The 24,400-nt window shown below is 42.3% G+C and overlaps 1 long non-coding RNA gene across 1 annotated transcript in view; it reads right to left on the bottom strand.

Annotated features, from left to right (window-relative positions):
• LOC128326931 (uncharacterized) overlaps nucleotides 1-24,400 on the bottom strand; it is a 30,139-nt gene that overhangs the window by 3,687 nt on the left and 2,052 nt on the right. The gene's annotated exons all lie outside the window — the stretch shown is intronic.

Below are 24,400 nucleotides of genomic sequence, written 5' to 3'. Positions count from 1 at the left end.
CTCTCTCTCTAATACACTATGAAGACAATAACTAATGAGTTAGACTGCAGGTCCATCTAGCCCAGTACTGTCTACTTGGATTAACTGCAGCTTTCCAAGGTCTTAGGGAGAGGTCCTTCTCAGCATCTGCTGCCTGATTTTCTCTGTAAATAGGATCTGGGGCCTTGTGCAAATATAGAATGGGAGAGGGGTCATAGGTTAATGGTAGATCATATCAATAGTAGCATGCAGAATGTCCCATGTTCAATCTTGTCATTTCCAAACAGGGCTGGGAAAGTCTCTTATCTGAAACTCTGAGAATCACTGCCAGTCAGTGTAGAAAATGCTGAGCTAGACAGACCATCTGAGCTAGATAGACCAATTATCCAATTCCGTGTAAGGCAGATTCATATAATGTGCTCTGCCACTGAGCTTTGGCTCCCCTGCATACACCAGGATCAGTGTTCCCTGTAATAGGGATTCCCAGATGTTGACTACAACTCCCATCATCCCTAGCCAAAGGCTACTGAAGCTGAGAATGATGGGAGTTGTAGTCAACAACGCTGAGGAATCCCTGTTACAGGGAACACTGACCAGGATGAAAATAGACCCTCAGGAAGTGGTGCGTCTTCTCGTGTTCCAGGCACAAGAAAGTTGAAAGAAAGCTAAACTGTAAAAGCCCTTTACTGAAGAAGCACAAAGAACATGGGAGTGGGTTGTGCCTTCTGTCCCCTGTGTCACATAGATACAAGGAGAGCTATAAATGTGTTTTTGTTATATACGTTTTATTTTTCACAGATATAAACAAGATATTAATCATTAGTTAAGAGCATAAATATTATTCTTTTTAAAAATTAAATTAAGACAAAATATACATTGAAATACATCTTAAAATTCATAACACTACAAGACCATATTGCTTCCGATACTTAACATAACAAGTCAGGTATCTGACTTTTCTAATTGGGCACGAGCAGAATATGTTACATATGAAAAACTCTGGAGTAGAGGACGATTCTTGGATTTCCTTCAGTTGCGGAAAGTAGCCCCCAGATAAAAGTAACTTGGTTTCAGTACCTGCAAGTACGAAATATTTTTTAAAGAGTGGCACAGAGAACTTATTTAGACTGCAGTAAATCCAAGTTAAAATCATTATTAATGTCTGGGATCATATACAAAGGGGTTTTATAAAAAATGAATAAAAGAGGGTACTAAAGAATCTTACTTATGCAGACAAAAATGGGAAGCAGAACTTAATAAAGCACTTCTAATAGACCAATAGAACTATATGTGTCAATCTGGTACTGAGATTTCAAAAAAATATTGCTATGAAAGAAAACCACTGTAAAATGATACTTCAGTGGTATTATACACCAATTAGAATAAATCCTATGTACCAGACAGCATCAGATGTTTGTTGGAAATGCCAATTACACCAGGCAGGATTTCTTAATATATGGTGGGACTGCAAGGCAGTCAAAAAGATTTGGTTATCTGTAATACAAAGAATATATATTTGAAATCACAGGAGATTGGACTGTAAACCCCAGTGTTACCTTTTAATGGGTTTGAGAAGCTCACTTAAAAAAAATTAAATAGAAGGATAGGTTACTGTTTGGTAACAGCAAAACTACTGATAGCCAAATATTGCAAGTCAAGCAGATTGTCAAGCATTGAGGAGTGGCATAGGAAGATATGGTGGGTTATGCTTATGGAGAAAATAAGTGCACTAATTAAAATTTTAAAATGGGAAAGTTAAAGCCATTACTACGTTTGAAAGTGAGTGGAACAAGTTTAGAAGATTTTGGAATAATGAATACAATCAAGACAATTTGAGTGAAATGATATTGTCAAGAGCCAGTGTGGTGTAGTGGTTAGAGTGTTGGACTAGAACTGGGGAGACCTGAGTTCAAATCCCTATTCATCCCTGAATCTCACTGGGTGACTCTAGGCACTTAAAGTAAATTTAGGAACATTCCATATTTGATACCATGTTCTGTCTGTAATATAATAACCCATGCCAATTTCCCATCTTAATCGATTGGAATGTTTGCCCATATTTAGATTAATAAGAAGGAAATAGAAGTGCTCATCCTAAAGACATTATTGGAGACCAGTAGACAGAATCTCCTTTTGGGACAGCAGCAGAAGATCTAGAAGCAATGCATGTGTCCTCTTTAATAACTCAGGCAATACAATCTAGATATGAGCTGGAAGTGTAAGGAGAAGGAGGGGGGGAAAGATGGTCTTTAGTCCTTAGTTTGAACTAGTAATCAACCAATGCTTTTAGATTCAGTTTTCAAACTGAATTACATTCTGTTTCCAGGCAGTTTTCACAATCACTTGCCATGCAAGTGCTCCTTTTTAATGCCTGATTATACCAGATAGTGGCTTACATACAGTGCAGGACCCCAAGAGCAGGCTGCACATACTCATCCCATGCCTCTCCAAACTGCATCCACACCGCTAAAGAACTTGGAGAGGCTCCATTGCGACTAAGAAATGTATCATTGCTGCAGTGACAAACCTCCCATCAATAGGAGACTCATCACTAGTGCAATGATGCAATCGTTAGTAGCAACAGAGCCTCTGTGAACTCATAAGCAGTGTGGATGCAGTTTGGAAAGGCATGGAATGAGCACACATCCCACTTTTGGATTGGCAGGGACACTGTATGTAGCCTAGTAAAAACAATGTAGAAAGTGTCGTGTCACCACCACCATAAACATGAACATAGTGGAAATCGGTCAAACATTAAGTCACAGCTAACATCAGCTTGGATATTACTGACCATTACAGTATTGCCAGCATCTTCAGTTTGTGGAGCAGTGGAAATAAGTGATGCTTCCATCATGATTTGAAAATATGGTGGCATGAGCTCATAACAGTGTCTTCCTGGGACCTCTTCATACTGTTATCTGGCATACTGTAGCAATGCCTAAAATAATCCTTTTGTACAGGTCTCTTGCTGTCTAATACAAAAGAACCCAGAAGACTAGTAGAAAGAGACATACGATACAGAAAACTAAACATTTCAATGGCTTTTCAAACTCCTGTCTTTAATGGAAGATAAAACTATCGCAGGGCATGTACTGTTGCCTCTGAAGATGATCGTCTACCAAAGCATGGAAATACTTGCTGCTGTTTTGAAGAGAAGCAGCTTGCGCATATAGACTATGGGTGCGATAAATGGTTGCATCCTTGTTCTCAACTGAGCCCTGATATCTCCTAGCTAGCAGATTTCAGCATCATGCGTCTGAATGGCTTGAGGAATATTTACAATATTCATACACTTTAAAAACCAGGAAATTGTTCACAGAGTTTACATCAACTAATATAATTAGTTGCATGGAAACCATTTTGGGTCACATGGAGATCTAGAGTGCTGGAAAGTTGAATAATGATGATTTTAACATATAGTCCTTTAGAATCATGACTCGTTGCTTAAGATTGCAATGGAATATCCTTTCCAGGCACTGCTGATATGGTTATCTTGCATCCTGTGTGCTTTCCCCCCACATTTCACAAGGCCTTGAAAGCTTTTCTCCCACTAATAATCCTGTGAAGCACAGAAGCTACTAAATCTCACACCTTTATTTTAATGTCATAAACATATTAAAGTAATCATCCAATTTCCAATCCCTTTGGTATTTTGAGGGAGGACAGTAATCTTGATAATTCAACTGGTGAGAAGATTTGCTTAATGTAACTCACCATTAATTAACTGAATCATTATTTTAAAGTGTTAGTGAATTGTCTTATAATTACCACATAATAGTGCTTGTAAATGAGACAATAGAAGGAAATGATGAGTCTTCTGTATGTATTGAACATTTAAAAAGTATAACTAACAGCCCAATATAATGTGCTGTTGCACTGAGACAATGGCTAAATATGGACTGTCATTTACCATGTGGTAATGTACCACAGTATGTATGTAACACTTGGTAAGCTGGTTATCTGTATCATCCTGCCAGGTGGTGAGGAGGATTTTACCCTTAATTTCCTCACATTTCAGAGAAAATGTGCTGTAAAATTATTACCATCACATGGCATGATAAGTCAATAATACAAGTTACAATTCTATTGGTAATTAAATGGAGATCTATGTACAGACTTCTAGAATGGCCAGGGCCTAAGGCACGGGAAAGTTCCATTTTGGCTGTAGCCACAGACAGAGCAGGGTGGAGGGGGTGGGTTTTCCATGCCTGCTCATTCTCTGACCTTGGGCCATACACACTTAGTCGAGCTCTGGTGAAAGCCCTTCTCAGTAGGTCACTTTTTTCTCTTTCAAGATAGCCTGGCAGACCATGCAAGCTCCCTATTCTTTCTCTGCCTCCCACAAGGCCTCCTCCTGTCTTTTGGAGAGCAACCCTTCTTGGTGAGCATCTCTGTTGCCTTGGCAAATGAACTACTTTGCTCCATCTTCTTTGACCTGGCATGGGTCATGAGATGAATTCCTATTGTTCCGGGAAATGGCCCTTCCATTGCTACCATTCCATTGTGTCTTTATTGCTTTCCATGGTGTTTCCTCTTCACAAGCCTCATAACCACTGGACATACGGACCTCATAAGGAGGGGGAGGGGGTTCTAAGCACTCTGTTCCTCCTCCATCTGCCATGGAAAGGGAATGCCTTGCTCTTCCCTGGGAGCCCATACAGGCAGCAACCCTCCATCTCCACTGGCCTCCTCATCACTGGCTTCAAGCCCACTATTCATGTTCACAGGGTCAGCCACTACCCCTCTTAATCCCTCCCCTGCCTTCCATTCCCGTGCTTCTGTATTGCACCTTTTAGCCCTTAAAGTGACTGCCTTACAGGACTCCATTTCCTCTCCTTGCATCATCCCCCTGCAGGGGCGTAGCTAGGGGAGAGGGGGCCCGTGTTCATTTCTCTTTCTGGCGGCCCCCCAGACTGAGGGAGATAATGAAGAAAATAGGGTGGGATGCAGCTGGAGGGCCCTCTGGAGCCGGGGGCCCGTGTTCTTTGAACCCTTTCGTTCAATTATAGCTACGCCCCTGTCCCCCAGGGTCTCTGCAGAGGGGATGCATGTGCAGATGCAGATGTGTGGATGCATGTGCAGATGTTCAAGCCATCTCTGCAGATGGCCTGGCTGCAGCCCAGCCATTCTTGCCCAGTCAAGGGTGGCCATCCTCCCAGATTCCTCATTCCACAACCCCTGGCTGTTGATCTGCTTGCTGCCTGGTCGGGTAAGTGCCCCGCCCTGCTGGGCCTTGGGGGAGACTCACGACACCTTCCCAGTCTTGCCCAACTAGCTCACTCTCTCCCATGATGGTGCAAGCAAAACAGAAGCAAACTCCAAACAATCTGTGTGCAACTCTTGCCTCATCAGTTTGGCTATATAAGTTTCAGACAGTGATAAAATAGCAGCAGTAATCTCTACTCCTATACCAGTGCCAACATCCTTCCTTTATACAACACAACTGTATCCCTATTTAAGCCCAAAATCACTTCTGTCCAAAATCACTTAACACTCTTAGAAGTGCCAAAAGTGTGTCAAAAGACTCTCCTCAGTGCATCACTCCATTCATGGTTACAATGGCATTTGTCTGCATAGGGAAATGTCATAACCCCATGGTGGTCAGCACTTCCATAATCAGGAATTGGGGGGATCCAGGCTGCCAATCACAAAAACAGCAGCCATTACAGTTACGGTGTTTCCTTAGGCAGACACATGTCACTGTAAGCGTGGTGGCTAGGCTGAGAGGGTGAGTGATGCACCAGGACGGGACTTCCAATTTGCTTTTGGCACTTCTAAGTGTGTTCAGTGGTTTTGTACATAACGTCCGAATAGAGCTTATGGAGCTTTGCAGAGGCTGATGAGGGCACCTTATGATAATCCACATTACAGCTTGGGAGTCATTCTCTCACAGTTTCTTACAGAAAAATAATTTTATAGTTCTGCAGCAGGTAGGCTCATCTGACTACTTGCATCCTTGGTGTTGCAAGTGGCCACATTTATTCCAATCCCTTGCTACAAACTTGATTCTTCCTCCCTCAAAAGATCAATCTAGACCACTGTGCGCAACAAGCAGATGGCAAATGTATTTTTAAAAAATGCCTGCACAGCACATAGATTACACGGGCAGAAACGCTAAATGCTATCCTTGCAGGAAAGACAAAATAAATTATCTCGCCATGCACAGTCACTTGCTGTTCTGACCTCAGTATGGTAATCATATTGACATATGCAACTACATATGAACATGTGTTCATGCAGTTACATATGAGCATGTGTCAGACCACTGACCAATCCTTCTACCTCAATATGGTCTATTCTGACTGGCAACTGTTCTTCAGGTTTTCAGGAAGCTTTCTCAACCCACATTACAACCTGAGCTTAAGCAATGGATTCTATCAAGCCTTCTCAGGGAAACCATTCTTGGGCCACAACTCCATACAAACTTGCTGACTAGTGTGGTGTCTACAGAAGAATATTTTGTTCATGCAAGTGTGGAGGGGCTATTTTCACTGCTCCTGACCCACCACAAAAATGACTGAAGAACCTGCAGCGATATATTTTCAAGGGACATCAGAGCAGCAGAGGTAAGGGGGAGGATCCATGAAAAATCACCCCTCCCTCCTTGTGTGAGCAAAACATTTTTGCACGTGATTAGTTTCATAGTTGAAATGGGAGAAGCCCACTAGGCCATAACTAAAACATCAAGATAGAAATCACAAGACATCCTTCACAACTTGAATCCATTAAGATTTATTCCTTTCACATATCTGTATGTACATTGCAAATGAGAAGCAACCATTACTCAACCTAAATTTGCTATTATAATTTAACTTCATGGATACATGTATAACACACAGCAATTAATCAGAATTTTAATCAAATATGCTTCCCCAAATCCCAGGAGTTCACTTAACAATGGTTTTCTCCAGCTCATTTCACCAGTACAAAAGAGAATATTCAAGAGATTAGCAAATTTTAATTGTGTTAGCCGAATGGAGAATGAATGCTGTCCAACCAGTTACACTATGAAGCAGACATAACTGGCATGCCGTATTTCTTCTGGATATTTTCAAAGACTTTCAGCAAGTAGTCAAGTCAAGTTTAGAGTTTGTATACAGGCTCTTTTGTGACTTCATTTTCACAGTGCTTTAGAATGTGCACTGCATATTTTAAATTACTTTTCTGCTTCAATAATTGTGAACATGCAACCAAGATAAATGTGTATGTATGAAAAACACTGACTTAAGTAATCTGAAAAACCTCATGACACACTTATCTGTCAACACATCTTGCATTTTCACTGTATTAAATATAGTCTACACTACCAAAATGTCAGTTAGCTTTGGCTGACTGATACTTGGATGTTGCTGTTACAACAACATCCTAGGAAATACTCACAATGGTAACCCATGTGAAGGTGGATTCTGAGGTTAACACTCTGGGCTCTCCAGTCCATTAAAATGGTATATCATCTTGTTGTTTATCAAAAGACTTCTGCTCATTGCTACACTGCTGCAAGCTCAAGGCTGGGAGTGTAAGCAAGCTACTATTCCTCATATTACTATGAATACTGTAGGACATATGTAAAAATAGAGCTGTGTGTGTCCTGTTCAAACTTACAAGCTACCTTAATCATTCACATTCATCTTTTTAAAAAGGTTACCCTCGGGAGAAAAGACCTTTATAGCTTTCTTCTCTTTGCAGAATTATAGATATCGTTACTATAGTTCTGGAGACGTTTCAGCAAAGCCCCAATTTTAGACCTTGCCAAGAGTGTAGTACTAATTTCTTTTTCTGGTCAAGCATTGCAAATGCAAGAATAATATATCCGCCAACTGCGAACTGCTTAACTACCATTCACATTTTATTGCACTATGTTTGCCAAATTCTGCTGTGCACTTGGGTGGCTATGACGACGATAATTTTCTCAAGAGCATTTTGTGTTTTGTTCTCACCACAACTGTGTGAAGTAGGCCAGACTGAGGAGCAATTGCACATGCAAGGTCGTAGCAAGATTGGTGTGGGCACTGGAACAAGAAGTGAATATGGGTCCTTGGCCTCTAGAGAAGGGTTCTCCAATAAGAACCCTGGGCCCAAGCCATTAAGGGCTTTATAGGTAATAACCAGCACTTCGCATTTCATGCAGAAACGTATCGGCAGCCAATGCAATTTTTCCCCCAAAACCAGTGTTATATGGTTCTTTTGGGTTGTCCCAGTCTGGCTGCTGCATTCTGTACCAATTGTAGTTTCTGGACTATGTACAAAGGCAGCCCCACATAAAGTGCATTACAGTAGTTGAGCCGAAAAGTTACCACTGTATATGCACCACTGTTTTAAGGTCATTTACCTCCAGAAATGGACATAGCTGACATATCAGCTGAAGCTGATTAAAAAAAAAAACCACGTTCCTGGCCACTGCCTCCCTAAGAAACCAGAGAGAGTTTTGGATCCAGGAGCACTCCTAAGCTACTTACCTGATCTTTCAGGGGGAGTGCAACCCCATCCAGAACAGGCAGCTCTAATCCATCTCTCAGGCCCCAACCCCTTTCCCCCCAGTCAGTACCTCCATCTTCATACATAAAGTTTGAAGATGAAACGTGCTTCCTAATACACTTGGAGACATGTGTTGTGGATACATACTTGGCTGTCGCTCCATGGCATGCGTCCCACTACATTTTGAAGATATGCATCTCCCCTTCACACTTGATTTTTTACTATGACAAACATCATGGAACACCAATGTCCTCTGGCTGTGCTATAAAGTGTGAAAGAGTTCTTATCTGCTGCATCACACTGGCCCATTAATACAGGTTACATTTCTTTTGACTTTGGGGATTTCTCCCAAATTCCTGCTTCTCAGTTCTTGTAATTTCATTTTATTTTCAGTTAACTAACATACTTAGTTGTATGAAGTTTCACAAATTAATCTTCTTTTGGGCATAACCCCAAGCCCTCTGAAATCAATGGAAAGACTGCTATTAACTCCCAAGGGATTTGCCATAAAGCCTTCATTGTTTCCTGCCCTATTGTCCTAATCTGTCTGGCTCCTTTTGTTTTCTTTCTTTGACCCCACTGACGTTTGCTGTGTTCCCCTGCACTTACTTATGTGTTTACAAGCTTTAACCTAAAAGGTTATCTCATGTCATTGACATGGCATATCGTATAAGCACAGTGGTATACAACATATGCATTGGCAGGTATGTAATGTGTGTATGTCTAAGAGATCTAGAGCTCTCTCTCCTCATTTTATAGCTCCAAGACAAGCCAATCTATTCTAAGCTAGAAAAACAATTTGGTTAGATTTCTGTCTACAGCTATGTTTTTGTACCATTTCTTATTTTACTTCCCTGTTTGCATTATATCTTGTGCCTTTTATATAGTACGTTTCCACATTAATACTATTACCTCATCTTCTTTTTCATTAAAGGAAAACTTCATTTGGAATTTACTTAATAGTTTGCTAACTGAAATGAGAAGTGTCTCTTTTTCTTCCTTCATTTGCAGGACAGTCCCATAGCCCTGGTCTTCCGCTATGCCAGGGGTAATGCTAACATAAGACTGTCATCATGTAATTCCAGTCCTGCAAGACTAAAACCTAGTAGGGATGTGCATGAACCAGTTTGGCACTCCTTTTCTGGAGCACTGAACTGGTTCAGAAGTCCAGCATTCAAGCTGGTTCAGAGGCGAGGGGGTCCTTTAAGGGGCAGGATGGTGCCCTTACCTGCCCTGCCGGTTTTTCCTCCAGCGGCGCTCTCTCCAAAAGTGTTTGTGGGGCTGCAGCATACTTCTTTGCAGCCCCATTCAGGTCATGATGTAAATGGCTGACGTGCATACTCACGGCACGCATGTGCACATGCATTGGCCATTTACATCATGGCTCTGAATGGGGCTGCAGCCCCACACCAATGCTTTTGGGGAGAGTGCTGGTGGGGGGAAAGCAGTGGGGCAGGTAAGGGCACCCTCCCTTCCCCTTAAAGGACCCCCCGCCTTCCGGGAGTATATGCAAAACAGGTACATCCAGAAAGCAACATCCTAACCATACAGCCACAGAAAGAAGATAAACTTGGCTTATGTTATGCCATCTTCACTCTACGCAATCCCAGATGGACCCATCCAGATAGACCAGTACTATAGAGACCCTTTGTAGGGCTGTAGTGCAATGGAAAGACTCCAGCTTTTGTCGGAGGCCCAAGTTTTCCCAGGAAAAAGGGCTAGTACACATGCACCTGGAACAGTGTGGTATGATAACAATCCAAAGTGACTGGCATGTGGACAAACGGTCTCATTTAGATTGACCTATTCATGCCCAGGATGCCTTGCACTTTGTCAAGACCCCTTTATCCCATCCAGCCACATGTACCACATCTTCAGGAGGTTGTTTGCCAATAGAGATGCCAATGGACTTCTCCAAGGAAGAGCATCAAGAAGCACTTTCAGGGCTTGTAAAAGCCTGTCTAAAAGGAGTGGTGAGCAGTCCATTTTGCACCTGGAAAATTAGAGGGAGAGATGGATGGCTGGGAGAAGGGAACAGTTAAGGCCCTTCCTTCTGTTGATGGCTTACCCAGGGGTCATCCTCATGATGCTCCATTTGAAAGCCTAGGCAGCTATTCTCATGATTGATCAAAACTGGGCTGGGCTCCGTTAGCCTGGTTTTGATCAATCGTGGGAACCACTGGGCTCGCAAGAGAGCCCGGTGGTTCTCTGGCTGCTAGCCCTCCTAACAACCCCTCCCCTTAAATGAGGTTAATGATGTGAGTGCTCCGTCAACCTTGTTTTCTGGATCGTGTGTCAGCTGCAGCTGCAAGCAGCCGTGGCTGGCACACTCGGGGGGGGGGGAGAGGACCGCAGGAAGGCACCATGCGCTTACGCGGTGACTTCCTGGGGTTTGGGGGGCAAGGGGCCGCATGGTGGTGCTCCCCTTCCCCCAACCCCTGGAGATCCCAATGGAGCTGCAGCCGGGTGTGGGATCACCTGACGAGAGCAGCCACTTATCTGGAAGGCCAATCCGGCTGTCCATCAATGAGTGACTGCTCATCTGCAGGGAGAGCGGGCTAAGCCTGCTCTTCCTGCCGAACCCCATCTGGCATTTCACATGGATCATGTGACACGCCTCTAGGTCTGTGGCCTGAGCGAGAAAGTTGAACCCTGACAGCACAAGCCTTGGTTGAGTTCAGGGATAGCAGAGATGGGCAGAGCAGAGAAAACACTGCCTGAAGTAATCCACTGATTCCCTCGCCTGTGTCTGGCAGGAATGTGCATGAGTCAAAAATCAGGGTTTGATTCGAGTTTGAATCAAAATACATGGTTTCAATTCGACCTCAAATCCAATCTCCCCCAAATAGGCCTGATTCAACTTGGATTAGTTTTGATTTGAATCAATCTGAATAGATTTGACCAGTTTTGTAAGTTTAAATCCTGTGGGGGAGGAGAGCCTTCTTTCATCAAAAGAAAGAAAGAAAGAAAGAAAGAAAGAAAGAAAGAAAGAAAGAAAGAAAGAAAGAAAGAAAGAAAGGTGTCAAGGTGTCCAGTACCTTTTGAAGTGCAGAGAGCACAGCAGTGGAGAGGCGGTGACCCACCCCTCCATCCGCCTGCAGGCTTCTAGCCACAGAATTCAAAAACAAGAGGCACGGAGGCACCCTTTGAACTGTTCCTTGGAGAACAGAGCGTGCAGAGCGTGCAGCGGTGGGGAGCCAGTAGTTATCTGACCCAACCCACATACATACAAGGAGGCCATATAAAGGGATAGCCCAGTGTTTCTTTGCTAGAACACCAGGGTTTTTGCGCAAAACACCGGTGTTCTAGCAAAGAACCACTGGGCTATCCCTTTAAATGACTTCTGCATGTGGGGAGGCTATTTAAAGAATAGCCTGGACCTGGTGTGCGTGGTCGGTGGGCTGTGAGGATGGCAGATTGGGTCACCGCTGCCTCCCTGCCTCTGCGTGTTCTGCATTTACCACTCCAAGGAGCAGTTCAAAGGGCAGCTCTGTGCCTTTTGTTTTTGAAATCAGCAGCTGGTGGCCCACAGGATCAGGTCACTCACTGCCTCCCCACCGCCGCAGGTCAAATTGGTTCAGATTGATTCAAGTTCAAATTGGGCTGATTTGAATCAAATCTGGATCAAATCACCCATTTTAGGGATGATTCGATTCAAATTCCATTTGAATCACCCAGATTTGAGTCAAATTGATTCATATTTGAATCAATTCATACATCCCTAATGTCTGGTATTCCTCCAAGCCTGTCCATAGGCTACTGTGTAACCTGGCACCTCTTAATTTTTTATTTTAACACTCAGTGTTGTTTTTAAAGTAGCTATTCAGATCTCCCCTCCCTACATAGAGTCCACTTTTGGGGAGTTCACAAAGCTGAGAATGAAAGGGTGACTGGGGATAGAGTGTGAATGTTGAAAAGGAAAGGATTTCCAGCACAGGAAATCCCCCTTTTCCTTTCTGCGTCAACTTCACTTCACTGCCCAAAGCATTCCCATAGCTTTCCTTTCCTCAGCTGCTAATACAAATGTCTGACCACATGCCTGCTGATTCACAGACAAGGAGAAAGAAATTCTTCCTTTTTCTTCCTTCTTTTTTCTTCCATATCTATCCCTCATATAGATATTGGGGGATAGGATGTAATCTGTATTACGCTCAGTTGTTGTTTTTTTAAGTTCTTTGTCCCAATACACTCTACTTGTGCTTTAAAATGCATGAGAATTTGTACCCACATGTGAATGGGAAAACAAATCTCATTGAAAGCAATGCAGTGCAGATAAACGGCATCCACACTTGAATATGCATTTCCGTTCCATATGGGTGCACATCTTTACATCCCCAGTTTCTGATCTAGCAAGATGTGCACAGAAACTGACTTTTGTGCATAGAGCTTCTTACCAGAACTGAAGGAGATATCCAAGAAAGCCTAGAGCTGAATGTTGGCAGTTTTTGGATTCTAATCAGTTCTATCGACTTCTACAATCAGGTACACTAATTTTTATTGCATGTTACTTTTGCATTGAGAAGAACATGTGAAATGCTAATTAGAAGATCACACAAATGACATGTCTTGCTGTGATACTACTAGAGATACACTGGTATCTGCTGAGATACTATGAGAGATACACTAGTAGATACACTACAAAATGGTTTGTATACATTATCTGTCCTACACTTGGCAGGCTCCACAAAATTCCAAGGACAAGGAGCCCCAAATATCAGGCTCCAGCACCTTATACTGAATCACCAGGACAGCTACTCGGAAATGGGAGACTGTAGCTAACACAAAGAAACTCTGAGCAAACCTTCCAAGCCAGGGAGTTTGGTAAGGGATAACAAATCACCACACTTCTCCTGTGTAAACCCCTAGATCTAGTTACTCCTCAGTGGAAGTTACTTGTCTGGCATACATGCACACCACTTCTGCCTGCCTGCCTGGCATCTTCTGCTCACATGAATATTCTTTCAGAATTTGTCTCAGAAAGCCTGCCTTTCTGAGATGGGCCATGGCATTGAGGCTTCATATTTCAAACATTGTGCTCTGCAAAAACTTCCAATTTTGAACTCATTGAATAAAAGAAAACAGTAAAATATGTTTTAAATATGTTTTGAAATGTCATGTTCTGGCTGTCAGCATCAGCCCATGGTTGCTAACGTCAATATGCATCAGCAACATTACTATACTATACTTAGAAGTGTTTCAACCACATTTATGGCTTAGGCCATTAAAGAGCATTTAGGAGGGGGCTGGGAAGAGAAACTAGGTTAAAAGGGAGCATGTCCTGAAATTCAGCTAAATCATTCAAGGATATAGGTTGAGTTAGGACACAAGTGGTTAAAAATGGATTGTGGATTAAATAATAATGAATATCAGAACGTAAATATACAGTATAAAGTATGTTTACATATTTATTCTTCATTTTTCATTTCATGCTGGAAGTATGTGTTGGGAACTTAGATTATTTTAATGAAATTAACTAGCAGATCACAGAAAACTGTACTTGCATACCTTCAGACAATTCCATCTATTTAGGGATCCATCAAGACAACATATTGTTTTTATTTTACTCTTAAAGAAAATTTGGCCTATGATGAAGAACGATAGCAAGGTTTAGTTTGATTGTAGACTACTGACAACCAGTGTAAAACACCAAAAGTTCACTTGGGAACATATTCAAATAGTAAGATGATTGCCTTTTCATGTAGACAGAGTATTCTGACCTCCACATCATTACTGTAATCAACCCACACACATGTGAGAGTAGGAGGCAGCCTTCTAGGTCAGAGAGTAGGACTCCTACGAGTCACAGCACCTCTCCTGTTAGAAATTAATCAGTAACAAAAGTTAAAGAGATAACAGTTGGAACTGTGATGTTCTGTGTGAGTCTGATCAAGCAAGAATGGAATAGGAAATGCCCAGCTGCTTGAACTGGAATCCATTCATAACTGCATCCTCTTGTATTAGTTTCTCAGAATAAGGCTCTTGACCATTGAATAACATTGTACAGTAGACTAATTTGGCACTGCACCCTTACTCCCACTACCCCCAATATAAACTCACGCTAGCTGGGGTGGGCGTGGGGAATGAGATACTGGCTGAACTTCAGTGTAACCTTGTTTTGCAATGCATTATCCATAGCACATTTATCTCTATCTACCTTTGGGAACAAAGATGACATCTGACACAGAGTGGCTTACATTTGTCTGACTGCTCCTTTCAGTGTCATGTATCTGACACAAGTTAACCTTTCTTATAAAATCTAATGGAAGAGAAGGGAAATTCTCATCTGAAATGCCCTCATTGCTGCTCTTGACCTACTTGGAAATTATAGCATGATGCTCTGAGCAGTCACTTATTACTGCATGGCTGCAGGAGGTAATCATAAAATGTTTTGGTCATTTTTAAAAAAAAAAATCTGCTTATTTAGATATGCATCTTAAACGGTCATGCCAGAAGATGCAGCCTCTGTTGCATTTTAATTGTGCTGTAAGCAAGAAGTGCATTGTTAAGAAGAAATATTATATGCTTTTTGAGCATCTATCTCTTTGCATGGTGGGAACACCACACAGAGACCAAAAAAGTTCAGAACGGTTGGTGTTAAATCTACCCTAACAGTATGTTTGATTTAATACTGTTTGTATATATTTTAAAGTCGTTATTGTCATCTATTTTATTTTGAAAAGTGTAGAATCCAAGGGAAAGAGTTGTGGTATACAAGGACAAGGCAGTGGAGTGGAATAAGGAACATTAACAATTTAATGAAATAGATATTATGTACAGAGAGGCAAAGGCAGTCTGCCTTCAGCGCTGCTGGCTGTTAGCCCCACCTTTACTCCAGGAATGGAATACAAGTAACCAAAGCCCCGTTCAATAGCTGGCCTGGATCAAGGAATGGGTTGACCAAAAACACCACAAAAAGCATCTCCCATGACCTGCAGCCTTTTAAATTCATAACTTTAAGGATGCTATGTGGTTGTTCAGGATACTATAGTTAGCAAAAGCTGTTAAAAGTTTGCTTTAAAAAACCCAAAACACATGCATTGCCATGTGCTCCTCTAAGGCACAAGTTAGAAAGATTAGTTTCCCACTAAATCAGTAGAAAGTTTAGCATCAAGGCCCTAGCCCTTTCACTCACTCTCTCATCTTTATTACGGTGCAAGACCACGATAAAACAGTAGAACATGAATCAATATCAAATTATGAAACAGTAGAGTCATATTACTTTAAAATTGCTACTCTAATAGTATGAAGAATACTGTAAAACTACTACCCATTACTATAGAGAAAAGAACAGAGGGAAAACTGTAAAATCACTAAGATTATAGTCATAATTATAAGCATTCCTGTCTAAAAGGATAAGGACATAAAATATATAAACTATGTATAAAATTGCTAAAATAAGAAATGTAAATTAGATAGCTAACTGGGAGGACTGAGCAGGCAAGTGAAATGGTCATTAGTTAAAAGCAATACAAGGCTGATACATGGTTATGGACCAGGAGTCAGGGCCCGGCAGATCTTACACACTGCCATGCAGAACTTGGCAGTGTCACACGTGAAGGCCCAGTCTTTACCCAATAGCAGGCATGACTGTCTCTATAAAAGGGGCAAGAGAGGAGTATGTGCTCTGTGGTTTCAACCCCCCCCCCGCAGTGTCACAGGAGCAAAGTCTCTCCATAATTGGAATCTTTCTGTATTTGCCTTCTAAAACAGCAGAGGGGAGGACATGACAACGGGCAAGGGTGAAGGGCCTTTTGTGGCTTAGGATTTCCAACTATGACAAGTACGTAGCAGGAGAGGCAGCGTATCTAAGTCTTTCTGACGACAGGAAGCTTGGAACCCTACCTAGGTCGGCCTGATGCTCAGTGCCCAGTATCCAATGGCCGTTTTCACCTTGTCGCAGCTCATAGCAAGTAGGAGAGGAGGGGGAAAGCTCAGTAGCAATAGCAATAGCAATAGCACTTACATTTATATACCGCTCTATAGCCGGAGCTCTCTAAGCGGTTTACAATGATTTTAGCATATTGCCCCCCAACATTCTGGGTACTCATTTTACTGACCTCGGAAGGATGGAAGGCTGAGTCAACCTTGAGCCCCTGGTCAGGATCGAACTTGTAACCTTCTGGTTACAGGGCGGCAGTTTTACCACTGCGCCACCAGGGGCTCGACACTTTTCCAGGAGGATTGAAAATTGTCCTGCAGGGTTAAAGGGGCCAGGACCCGATGGCTGAGGGATAGTTTAAGAGGGTAAGAATGGTTATCCACACTCTGGCCTCAACCCTTATCATTCCAGTTTCCAGGTGTAGGGTAGCATTAGAGACACAGCAAGGCACTTGTAGGGCTGCTCTTAGAAATTTGGACTGAACTCGTTCTAGTGAGGCAAAATTGGACAGTGGTCCTGGGGGGCACTGTAGAATAATTATGCCAGTGGCTTGGCTTTAAATAATCTGAGTGCTGCAGGTACATATTGGCCACTTCTAGTCCATAGAAACTTCAGAATGGCAGTTGAGCAACTTTGTGCAGTAAGGGCGACTTGATCGCAGTGGGCCGTTCTTGAGCCTGATGTGCCCTTTCACTCTTTTAGCAACCATCACCACTCAGTGCAGTTAAAAATAATCAAACATATCAACAGGGGTGTAGCAAGGTTGTAGTAGGCCCTGGGACAAGAAGTGAGATGGGTTCCATGCCTGCTTCCCCACATCCCTGTGTCTTTGCTAAAGAAGAACTCTATAGACATGGTCAAAAAGAAAACATTCTTGGCATGCCATTTCTGTTTTTTCTGTGGAGATGATATCACACACTCCCCACACTCCAAATAGGAGGCAGCAGCTTGCTAATGAGTCAGGGAGGTGGGAGGAGAGTGAAGAGCATTTCCCTTCCAGAGGTCCCTCCTCCCTGATGAACCCAGGCACATCCATCCTACTAGCTACCCGGCGTATCAATAAGCAAAATACGTAGGGAGCTGTTTTGGTCCATTAGACAAAAATTCAAAGGATAAAGTAAGATAGTACCTTTTTTAGCTCCAACTAAAATGTCAAAAAGTGGTAAGCAAACTTGCATGTTAACTAAGCTTAAGGAAGTACATGTAATTTTATTTATTTATCAAATTTTTATACCGCCTGATATGTATATCTCTAGGCGGTGTACAACATTTAAAATATTTAAAAGTCACAAATTAAAATACATGACAATAAAAACAATAGAATACAATTATTAAAACAAATTTTTACAATTATTAAAATTAATTTGAATTAAAAGCCTGAGAGAACAGAAGAGTCTTGAGGTTCTTCCTGAAAACAAACAGAGAAGGAGATGCTCTTATTTCAGCAGGAAGCTTATTCCAAAGCCCTGGGACAGCCACAGAGCAAGCCCAGTCCTGGGTTGCTACCAAACTAGCCAGTGGCAACCGTAACCCGACCTCTCCAGAAGATCATAACAGGTGACAGGGATTATGACAAAGGAGGCGATCTCTCAAATAGCCTGGACCCAAGCCATTAAGGTCTTATAGGTAATAACCAGCATTTTGTTTTTTACCCGGAAACATATTGGTAGCCAGTGCAGTTCTTTTAGAACCGGTGTTATGTGGTCCCTTCGTGTTGTCCCAGAGACCAATCTGGCTGCTGCATTCTGTACCAATTGTAGTTTCCAGACTACATACAAAAGGCAGCCCCACATAGAGCGTATTACAGTAGTCAAGCCTGTGGTTACCAGCATATGTACCCCTGTTTTAAGATCATTCACCTCTAGAAATGGACAAAGCTGACATATCACCCAAAGCTGATTAAAAAGTGCTCCTGCCCACCGCCTCAACCTGAGAAACCAGGGAGAGCTTGTGGTCCAGGATCACTCCCAAGCTACAGTATGTACCTGATCTTTCAGGGGGAGTGTAACCCCATCCAGACCAGGCAGATCAAAACCACCTCTCGGGTCATGGCCCCCCACTGTCAGTACCTCTGTCTTATTTGGATTCAACTTCAGTTTGTTATCCCTCATCCAGTCCTCCAAACTTCCATTGTCTGGTCGAAAGGGGTCTGCCTGCAATCTTACTGCTGGTGCCAAGGTTAGAAAACACCCCAGCTGCATACAGGGCAGGAAATACCCAAGCCTGCAGGCATGGAGGAAGAGTGGGGAGGTAAACTTCTGCCTCTGTGACCAGGTTCTCCCCTGCCTGCCCTGCTCCAGTGCTTTTCAACAGAAGTTCTCAGAGTGGTTATTGTAGAAAAATAAATAATAAGTAAATGACTTATGCCCCCAAAGGGCTCACACTCTAAAAAGAAACCCAAGATAGACACCAGCTACTACCACTGGAGGGATGCTGTGCTGGAGTTGAATAGGGACAGATGCTCTCCCCTGGTGAAATATAAGATCATCTCCAATTTAAAAGGTGAGTTTCTTGGCTCGGTTAGCAGGGGGTCTGCATCTATATCACTGTTAACATTCTTACTGGCTCAAGGTAAGGTGTAGCCTAGGGGTTCCCAACCTGTGGTTTTCCAGATGTTGCTGAACTACAATTCCCATCATCCTCAGACACAATAAATTGTGGTTGGGGTGATGGGAGCTATAGTTTGGCAACATCTGAGGATCACAGGTTGGGAACCCTGGTTTAGGTTAGGAATCCTGTGGTGTGGACTAATCACAAAGCAGGCTGATTTATACAAAATGTTTCACCATATAGCACAGCCGCTACATGGAGCCCATCTCAGGCAGCTTTGGTGTGAAAGGTACAGAAAACTTACTATTGGAGATGGAGTTCCAGTGCATCGACCTTTTGTACCAACTATCCTAATGACCATTAGGGTCACTGAGGGTAGAGACAGTGAGTAAAGGTCTCCCTATCTGTCCCTACTCTATGACCCCTGAACTGACTCTGCAGCACTTCCTGTGCTGAGTCACAATCCTTCCTTTCCTCTTAGAGAGTAGGTGGGAACATCTCTCTCTCTCTCTCTCCTTACCTATTCATTATTTAGTGTTTTAGATTAGGATTAGGTATTTCCGATCCAAGTGTACTTAATCGATACATATTTAGTATTTAGTTCTACAAGAATCTCCATGTGTTTTCTCTAAATGGCTGCAACAACGAAACCATCCTCTCTGTAACTGGAGTGTGTGCTCTATTCTTTAGTGCTCTGCTGTTTACCTACTGGGGTAAAATTAACAACCCCCAACAAAATCTTTACATGTATGTTTGTAGCACTGGCTGCAGAGGCGTATCTAGGGAAAACAGCGCCTAGGGCAAGCACTTAAATTGCACCCTCTGTCCAAGCATCTGACACCCAGCTTTCAGATAACTTTACCATAATATCAGCTGAAAAATACAAGTCAGGCTCGTTAATCTTTTAATATTTCAAAAACTATTTAGCAGTGGACGTAATGCTGGAAAACTACAAATTTCAGTATGCTGGGGCTCATGAAATACCCAAATACTATGTGGAGGTGTACTTGGAAAACTAAACAGAAATGCCTGTCTAATTTTCTTCTATGCATTGTAGCATCACTATTACATAAGTTTTAAAAATAAATGGAGAATTTGACTTTTCCCAGATACTCTGTAAATAATTAAAGGATATGCAGAGTAAACTGTGTCACTGCTTGGAATATATTCTAGTCTTTCAGAAAGACAGTTAAAATGAGAGAAAGAGAGCAAGAAACTCCCAGTGGGCCTTAATATTAAGGATTTCACACTGATTCTAAGACAAACTCACCATTAATAGCCATATTAGCAAGACATCACATTTAACTCACTTATCACAAGAAGCAAAGTAAGAGCAAATGAATACAATCCTAGCTCATAAGAGTCAGCTCAGTATTCACAAGCCCTGATTCTCTGTACATAGTGCCAATCTGAATATGTGTACAGTGTCTTATATTATATTAATTTTATTTTTTTTAACCTGTAGCCCCTTTGGGGGGCTTCCAAAAGTCTGTGGGGGCGGGTTTGCAAAGGTTCCCCCTCACTCCGCTGGCCTCTAGGGCCTCACAGGTACCATTTGAGCATGTGCGGTGGCCAAATTTAAAAATAAACTTTTTTTGTAAAAAGCCACTGAAAATAAAATGGCCACCGCGCATGCTCAAATGGCCTCTGCAAGGCCTGGCATGACCTAGGGCCTCACAGAGGCCATTTGAGCATGCACGGTGGCCATTTTGTTTTCGGCAGCCATTTTTAATTTTTTAATTTTTTTTACAAAATGGCGCCCCCCTTCAAGTGGCGCCCAGGGCACGTGCCCTGCCTGCCCCACCCTAGATATGCCCCTGACTACAATTTTTTCACTGGCTGTAATATCCACCAATTTGAAAGAAATAAAATCAGGATTAGGTTGGCTGAGCACACAATACGGGCTGACATCAAGTGCAAGGAATGATCTTGCAGAGTATTCAAGAAGTGCTCTTTAAGATCAGATACATGTTGCTGACCCTTGCTGATGTTTCTGATTTTTGCACTTCCAGAGCACAAACAGCACTTGGAACTTGGAAGTCTTTGTCCCCTTGCACAACAGCATGCACATAGGGGGACTGAGGGAGTTGCCCCTGGGCTCCTGGTGCACCCCAGGGTCAGACTGGGGGCACTGATTGGGCAGTGGAACGTATGTGGGAAGGGTGCTGGGTTTTGAGCAGAATGGGTTCTTAAGGGTGGGAGTATTCATTGCTGCTGAGTGCGGTGGGGTACAGGGGCGCCCTGCTGGTGGGGCACACCAGGAATATGCCTGGTTGTCCTGTGGGCCAGTCTGAGCCTGGAGCACCCCCACAGAACCTCCTTACACACATAGTTTGTCAGGATATTGATTGGTTTTAAATAGGTTTATTTGTATTTTTTCATGAAAATCCTCCTGTTTGGGGACTTCCTAAACACATCTAATGGGAAACAGAATGCTGGACTCACTCAGGCCTTGGACCTGATTCAGTGGGGCTGTTCTTATGTTCTTCTTAATAGGTTTATTTCAGTTCTGTAAGCTCCTTGAAGACTTGGTAGTGGAAAGGTAGGATATGAATGTGTTAAATAAATAAAAATTGCTCTTGCATTTCAATCCAGTAATGGTTTCTGTTAAGGCCTCCCTGTTCTCCATCTCGTACAGGCCTTTTAGAGTTAATACAAATAATTTGTTTTGATCATTACTTCTTTTATGTTGCACTGTTTATTATTGTGGTTTGTGTGACTTATGTGACACTGTGACTTGCTTTCAGAAAATATAACACAAAAGTAGTGTAAGTAATAAACTGAGGAGATCTGGATATTTTCAGGGTTTGGGTAAAAGTCAGATCTAAGAAGATTCTTGAATTTGCATGATTTTATACAGACTTTGTGGGGTAATAATCTGGATCTGAAATATAGATGTTTAGGCAGGCCTTAAAAAGTTTGTCTAATCATAGCTGACATCTGTGCCCAAAAACTGCACCATAAAAACATAGATCCACCATTGCATCATGAAAACATCAATCTGAGGCACAGATCCTCATGACTTTTACCCAGAGACACTCCAAATCCGCCATCACATCACACTTTACATCTGTGTTCATGGACTGCATCATAAAAATCATGAATGCAGCTCCTTGTGTCATAACAACCTGGATATAGGCGTGGGATTTTTATATGCAGATGCCCCAGACCCCTCTGAACTCCATTGCCTTTCAGTTCAGTTAGCAATCAAGTCACTGCAAAATAGCAGTAGATTCACACACTGAGGCTGTTCTCATGTGCAGCCTAACCCAGGATAGGGAAGGCTAGCCTGGGTTAGGCTGCATGTGAGAACCACTAGGATTGAACCCAATCCTGGTGGGGCAGCGCTGCCTAGCCCGGCTTTTTAGCTCGGCTGTTACCTGAGGTTAAGGGAGCGAGTGCTCCCTTAAGCTGGTCTACGTGCTCGTGTGCGAACACGGGCTGCTTGAGCCCGGCTGCACACAGAGACGGGCGCCTAGAGTGCCTGTCTCTTGAGGAAATCCCCCAATGCATCACAGGTCACATGGTGCATTGTGGGATTCCCGGAAGCCTGGACGTGTGGTCCTGGTCTCCAGAGCTGTGTGTGGCACCATGCAGTGTTGCTCATCTGGGAGCACAATCCAAGCTCCCCAAACAAACAATCTCTTGTTGGGGGGGGAAGTGAGTTTACTCAGCCTTCCACCTGCCCGACCTCTGCCCTGCCCAGTCGTGTGAATGACCTCATTGTCATCTTGTAATACTGCTAAATTTGTATCTTATGCATGGGTCCTTATACCTCCTTAGTTAGTACATCTGGACTGCAGTCCTATGATATAATCACATTGTACATTCGTACATGAAGTATAAAAAGATGGTCTCAATGTACCTTCTGGTATTTCATTGATACAAAATATAATTTTCATGGCAAAGATTCTCATGTGTTTAAAATCTTTGTGTTTAAACACACATGGTATCCACACACTGCAATTTTATTTCCTTGATCTCTAACGCACTGCATTGGGCCACTGCAGCACTGTGAAAACCCTTATCAAAGGGTTAGATCTCATATCCCTCTATTTTCATTGTTTTTCCATTCAGATCCTATGTTTATTTATAACTCACTTTTGGACTGGCATCCTCCAAGCAATTAACTTACCCTCAAAACGCACCTTATTCTCATACAGTATGTCTGTGTTGCAAAATTCATAATTTTAGTGAGTCTCTGCATGATTGTGTCACAAAAACTGAAATCTGGAGATACTTCTTACTGGATCTGCATGATTTCCAACACAAATTATGCTTCATGAATCAGAAAATAAATGGATCCAATACTTCCTGAAGCCACCGATTTCTTGTTATTTTAAGCATATGACTCTAAAAATTCATATAATAAGATTCATAACATTATACCAGATGGTTGTAAAAAAAAAAATGCTTACAGGAACTCCAGATAATTTGCCTTGTGTGGTTATGCCTAAGAAATTGAATATTTGGGGAACTGACTAGAAAACTGTTCTGAAAGGTTTTGTTTTTTTTTAAGATACAGACAGCACAAGGTCTGGTTGTACAGAGCCTAAGTGCCCCTTTAGTCCAATATCTCACTTTCCACAGTGGCTAACCATGAGATATTGCTTGGACAGTTCAGAAGGACATAAAGGTGATGACCTTCCCCTCAACACCTGGCATTCTAAGGTACACTGCCTCAGAGCATGGAGGTTCCATTTAACTGTTATGGCTCATAGCTCTTGATAGACCTATCCTCAATGAAGTTATATATAACCTTTCTATATTACATCTACCTTTCCATGTTAGTTAGCTTGTTTTGTAAACCAGAAGGCCCCAAATGCCTTAGGTTTTCCTCAAAGGCAAGGTGCTCCAAGTCCTTCATCATTTTGATCAAAGTAAAGTAGTGCTGTCAAGTCAGTGATGACTCCTGGCGCCCACAGAGCCCTGTGGTTTTCTTTGGTAGAATACAGAAGGGGTTTACCATTGCCATACTATTGCCATACAGCCTTACTACTTCAGTTATAACATTCTATACATTTGTTTACAAAGTTTTAAGCTAATTTGTCTCCATATGAAAATGGTGAGGATCCATACCTTCAATTGATGCTTTCTGATCATAGAGACATCACAAATGGTGTATTCCATGCATATGGATGTGAGTTGTGACTTTTATTCATACATTCAATTTATATACTGCCCTTCTTAGAGTGGCTCAGTGTGGTTTACATTAAAATAAAAAACACATAACAAAACAATTAAAACCATAAAACATTTAAACCAGATTACAACTCATTCAAATTCAAACTAGAATGCTAAAAAGCCAGGCTTTTGGCAGTGGATTTATTATTATCAACATTTTATATCCCGCTCTTCCTCCCAAGGAACCCAGAGTGGTGCACTACATACTTAAGTTTCTGCTCACAAAAACCCTGTGAAGTAGGTTAGGCTGAGAGAGAAGTGACTGGCCCAGAGTCACCCAGCTAGTATCATGGCTGAATGGGGAGTTGAACTCAGGTCTCCCCAGTCCTAGTC

The sequence above is a fragment of the Hemicordylus capensis genome, chromosome 5 (assembly GCF_027244095.1).
Source record: "Hemicordylus capensis ecotype Gifberg chromosome 5, rHemCap1.1.pri, whole genome shotgun sequence".
Taxonomy (NCBI): Eukaryota; Metazoa; Chordata; class Lepidosauria; order Squamata; family Cordylidae; genus Hemicordylus; species Hemicordylus capensis.
Note: the sequence above shows the minus strand (reverse complement) of the source record. Positions and strands in the feature narration are given on the sequence as shown.